Source organism: Chiloscyllium plagiosum, chromosome 13 (genome assembly GCF_004010195.1).
Source record: "Chiloscyllium plagiosum isolate BGI_BamShark_2017 chromosome 13, ASM401019v2, whole genome shotgun sequence".
Taxonomy (NCBI): Eukaryota; Metazoa; Chordata; class Chondrichthyes; order Orectolobiformes; family Hemiscylliidae; genus Chiloscyllium; species Chiloscyllium plagiosum.
The window spans coordinates 74,726,487-74,732,187 of record NC_057722.1 but is presented as its reverse complement, the minus strand read 5'-3'; positions in this window follow the sequence as shown (position 1 = coordinate 74,732,187).

Genomic DNA, 5,701 nt, shown 5'->3' with positions numbered 1-5,701 from the left:
GCCCTAATTTCGTTCCTGACATCTCATTTAGTTATTTTCATATGGAACAGAATTTCTTAAATATTGTAATTGGCATCCAAGTGGGAATAAAGCAGTTACTATGCAAACAAAGGTGAAATCACTGGAGCCAATCAATATCTTTCAAACATCTCTCTCTCTCTCTCTCTCTCACACACACACACACACCTGGAATCTTTCTTGCCATGTTTTCAGTATTTCTTTGATCACTGTTCGTATGATGATCCTTTTGTTGTTCTTCCTCAAATTCTGTTTTCTACTTTCTCCTGACACATCTTGTTGTGATCTTTCAAGACTTCATTTCTTTATTCTTTATGGGTATCACTTGTTGCCTTATCACCCTTGAACTGAATGGCTTCAGAGGACACTTCAGAAGGTCACTTCATTTCAGAACCCAAGAGTCAGAGTCATAGGGATGGAAACGGAAACAGACCCTTCAGTCCAACTCATCCATGCCGACCAGATATCCTAACCTAATCTAATCTCATTTGCCAGCACTTGGCCCAAATCCCTCTAAACTCTTCCTATTCCTATACCCATCGAGATTCCTTTAAATTCTGATTTGGAGATGCCGGTGTTGGACTGGGGTGTACAAAGTTAAAAATCACACAACACCAGGTTATAGTACAACAGGTTTAATTGGAAGTACACTAGCTTTCGGAGCAACGCTCCTTCATCACCTGATGAAGGAGCGTCGCTCCGAAAGCTAGTGTGCTTCCATCGGTGTGGACTTGTTGGGCCGAAGGGCCTGTTTCCACACTGTAATCTAATCTAATCTAATCCATCACCACTTCCTCTGGCAGCTCATTCCATACATGCACCACCCTCTGTGTGAAAAATTTGCCCCTTAGGTACCTTTTAAATTTTTCCCCTCTCACCCTAAATCTGTGCCCTCTAGTTCTGAACTCCCCCACCCCAGGGAAAAAAGACCTTATCTATTTATCCTATCCATATTCCTCATGATTTTACAAATCTCTATAAGGTTAACCACATTGTTATGGGTCTGGAGTCACCTGTAGGCCAGATAAGGTAAGGATGGCAGATTTCCTTCACTAAAAGGCATTTCATTAGATGACATTGGAATTACTGAGGCTAACTTTACATTCAAGATTTATCAATTAAATTGAAATTCCAGCAACTGCAATGGTAGGATTTGAATGCATGACTTCAAAGTCTCTGGATTGCTATTCTAGTTATTGCCATGTTGTTTGTAGGAGCTTTTTCTGTGCAAATTGCCTGTCATGTTTCCCTCTCTTATAAAGTGACTGATTATATTTCTTCACAGTGCAAAATGCTTTGGCACTTTATATGGTCTTTGTATATATTACATTTAAGTCTATCCTTTATTAGTAAAAGACAATGGATTACATGCCCACCTCTCATCCACAGTAAAACTGCAAATAGAGCACGCATCCTCCATTTTGTTCCATCACATTATGAAGACCACCTAATGCTGCACAATGCATTGAATTGATTTTGGAAGGTCCAGTTTGTGTATTTCTTCTGTTGTGAGTGATTTACAAACCAGTAGGCAGTCTTTTATTTTTAGCATTAAATGCTCACCCACTTTGTTCCTTCGCCTGCTGTGTGGAAACCTACAGTGTTTTTGCTAATAGATATAAAAGCTTAAATTGAAAATATTGGACTTCAGAGGTTATTTAAAGTAACAGCAGCAGCAGCAATAATATAATCTTCACAGGCTGGTGTGCCACAATAGTACGTATTAATAGTTATTATCATTGATGTGGTACAAAGCATTCTGAGAGAATAATTTCATTAGTACTGATCCCAACCATACTGGTAAGTGATAGAGAATGGTCTGTTTCCTTTTTAGTGCATACACATTACAATACCTAGATTTTCAACTACCTCTAATTATTCTCCCTCATGAATCTGAATCACCTGCGAGGTCGTTTCAGATGGCAGTTAAGAGTCATCTGCGGAAGGTGGGAGGGGCGGGGGCTTGCTGGGTCTGTATTGTCTGCACTTTTGTATGTAACGGTATTGTCTAATGTATAAATGTCATTGTCACTGTCTTGTCACATGTGGAACTGGGATTTGAGGTTTGTCCTCCTCTCCCTGTAAAATGGTTGAACGGTAGGGTTCGGGGCCTAGCTTTGCTGCTCCTCTCCCTTGTAAAACTGCTGTCTTTTGTGTACAGCTGTCAATGTTTTTTGTAAACTGTTTTGTAATTTGTTTAATAAAATAAAAAAAAAGAGTCATCTGCGGATTCAAGATTACACGTAAATGTAGTAAGAATGACTGACTGAATGAATTTCTTCCCTAAAGGGCACTAATGAATCAGATGGGTTTTATGACAATTGATGATAGTTACATCGCACTATCCAAGGGTAAAACCAGTAATACTTCATAATGAACATAGTGGAGCTCAATTTTGAAGTACAGTATACAAGACAGATCAATTCAGTCTGTTTTATTCACTGGCTTTAGTGGTTTTAACATCTCTATGAGAATAGCTTTCATCTCCAGATTTAATAATTGAATTTAAATTCTATTAGTTGCCATGTTGGATGATGAACCCATGTTCCAATGCATTTTCAAAAAACATTCACAGGACATGGGCATTTCTGCCTAGGCCGATATTTATTGCCCATCCCTAATTGCCCAAAGGGCAGATAAGAGTCAACCACATGCTGTGGGTCTGGTGTCACATATAGGCCAGACGAAGTAAGGAGGGCTTAACTTTCCCTTTAATTTATTGGTTTTGGGTGGCTTTTTCCAACAATTGATATGGTCATTATTGGATGCTCAATTCCAGAATTTTACAGGTGCTTTTAAAACTGGGGTCTCCAGAACATTACTGGGTCACTGTAGTAATAGTCTTGGTGGCTCAGTGGTTAGCACTATTACCTCACAGCACTAGGGACCTGGGTTCGATTCCAACCTCAGGCGACTGTCTGCGTGGAGTTGCACATTCTCCCCGTGTCTGTGTGGGTTTCCTCCCACAGTCCAAGGATGTGTAGGTTAGGTGGATTAGCCATGCTAAATTGCCCATAGTGTTCAGGGATGTGCAGACTAGGTGGATTAGCCATGGGAAATGCAGAGTTATGAGATGGGTGTGTTCTGGATGGGATGCTTTTCGGCAGGTTGGTTTGGACTTGATGGACTGAATGGCCTGCTTCCACACCGTAGGGATTCTATGATAAGGCCACATTTGGAGTACTGCGTATAATTCTGGCCACCCTGCTATAGGAAAGATGTGACTGCAGACTATAAGGTATAATGATAGGCTGGAATGCTTTTTCCCTGGATCGTAGGAAGCCGAGGGGTGACCTTATAGAGATTTATAAAGTTGTGAGGTGTATGGATAAGGTAGGTAGCCAAGGTCTTTTCCCCAGGGTAGGGGGGGTCCAAACTAGAAGGCATAGATTGAGGGTGATAGGGGAAAGATTTAAAAGGGACCTGAGGGGCAACCTTTTCTCTGAGGGTGGTGTATATATGGGACAAGCTGCCAAAGGAAGTAGTAGAAGCAGGTACAATTACAAATTTAAAAGGCATCTGGGTGGGTACATGGGTACATGGATAGGAAAGGTTTTGAGGCATATAGGCCAAATACAGGCGAATGGGTCGAGTTCAGTTTAAGAAACCCGGTCAGTATGGATGAGTTGGGCAGAAGGGCCTGTTTCTGTGCTGTATGACACTATGACGTCATGATAATACCATGGAACCATTTTTTTCACATTTGCCTGGCCTTCTGGCTTACTAGTCCAAGGACACTACCATCACATTGCTGACTTACCCTGTTCTACACTAACACATTCTTATGCTCAAAATTGTGGAACAGCTTTATGTCCTTGGGGAAGTCAATGGAATTTTGGACACTCGGGGATTTAAGGAAATAGTTTGGGAAGGTGGTGAGCCAATCAACTTGGAGCTTATTGAATGTCAGAGCAGGTTTGAAGGGTCAAGTGACCAAACTCAACTCTTATTTCTGAAATCCTTTTGCTCAATAAAATAGCTCCCAGAAAACAGGGAAAAAGATACTCCCCTCCTACGGTCTCCCTCACGCAATAATCTCCATGGTCACAGCTATTGACAGATGATTAAAGTGCCTCTAGTGATGACCAACTGCGAAATATACATGTTCAAAGAGCAGTGTAAATAACATGATGGAAATAAAGGTTTAGGATCCTGTAAACTCCGTGATTAAGTTGCCAATATTTACCTTGTTTGAATTAAATATTTGAAGTGTTAATCTGTTTGTTAATGATTGGGTTTCATTCTGGTCATTGAAGACATTTCGCAGTGGTGGTTGTAATTTCTTAACTGTATTAACTTTCATGGTAGGAGAAAGTGAGGTCTGCAGATGCTGGAGATATCAGAGCTGAAAATGTGTTGCTGGAAAAGCGCAGCAGGTCAGGCAGCATCCAGGGAACAGGAATCAGGAATCTCATTCCTGAAGAAGGGCTTATGCCCGAAACGTCGATTCTCCTGTTCCCTGGATGCTGCCTGACCTGCTGCGCTTTTCCAGCAACACATTTTCAGCTCTTAACTTTCATGGTAATCAATTATAAGTAGATCGCTCTGTGTTTACCTTTGAAAGTTTTAATAACTTCAATAGGAAGAATAGGAATGAGAAAAGAGCATGAAGTATGAGTGAAATTATTACTTTTTTTTATAGAATCCCTACAGTGTGGAAGCAGGCTATTTGGCCCATCAAGTGCACACTGACCCTCTGAAGAGCATCCCACTCCTGATCCATCATCCTAACTTGTCCTTCCCATGGCTAACCCACCTGTCCCTGAACAGTATGGTGCAATTTAACATGGCCAATCAACCCAACTTGCACATTTTTGAACTGTGTGAGGAAACTGGAGCGCCCAGAAGAAACCCACGCAAACGTGGGGAAAATCTGCAAACCCCATGCAGACAGTCACCTGAGGGTGGAATTGAACCCAGAGGTCCATGCTACTGAGAGACAGCAGTGCTAACCACTGAGCCACTATGCCACCCCTAATCTGTTCAAAATGGAATGTGTCGTGACCCTTCTCTGTAAGCAACTCAGATCAATCTCCTGCTTCAACAACAACAGTTCTGAGGAAGAGTCACTGGAGCCAAAATGTTAACTCTGATTTCTCTCCATAGATGCTGCCAGACCTGCTGAGATTTACCAACAATTTCTGTTTTTGTTTCTGAATTCCAGCATCCGCAGTTCTTTCAGTTTTCAGTGCTTCCTGAATGTGACTTATAAGTTACTGGAAACAAGAATGCTCATGGATATAAAAATAGAAATTGCTGGAGAAACTCAGCAGGCCAAAGAAGACGATAAAGTTGAGGGCAGTGGATTGTGTGATGTAAATGCCATTGAATTTCAAGGAGTGATGGTTAGATTCCATTTTGTCATTTTCTTAACTGAATCTGCTGTCACCACATTCGAAATGTTAACTCTGCTTTCTTCCTACAGACACTGCTAGACCTGCTGAGTTTCTCCAGCAATTTCTGTTTTTGTTTCAGATCTCCAGAATTCACAGTTTTTTTTATTAGATTAGATTCCCTACAGTGTGGAAACAGGCCCTTCGGCCCAACCAGTCCACACTGACCCTCCGAAGAGTAACCCACCCATACCCATTTCCCTCTGACTAATGCACCTAACACTATGGGCAATTTAGGTAAAAACAATGACTGCAGATGCTGGAAACAAGATTCTGGAGTAGAGTGGTGC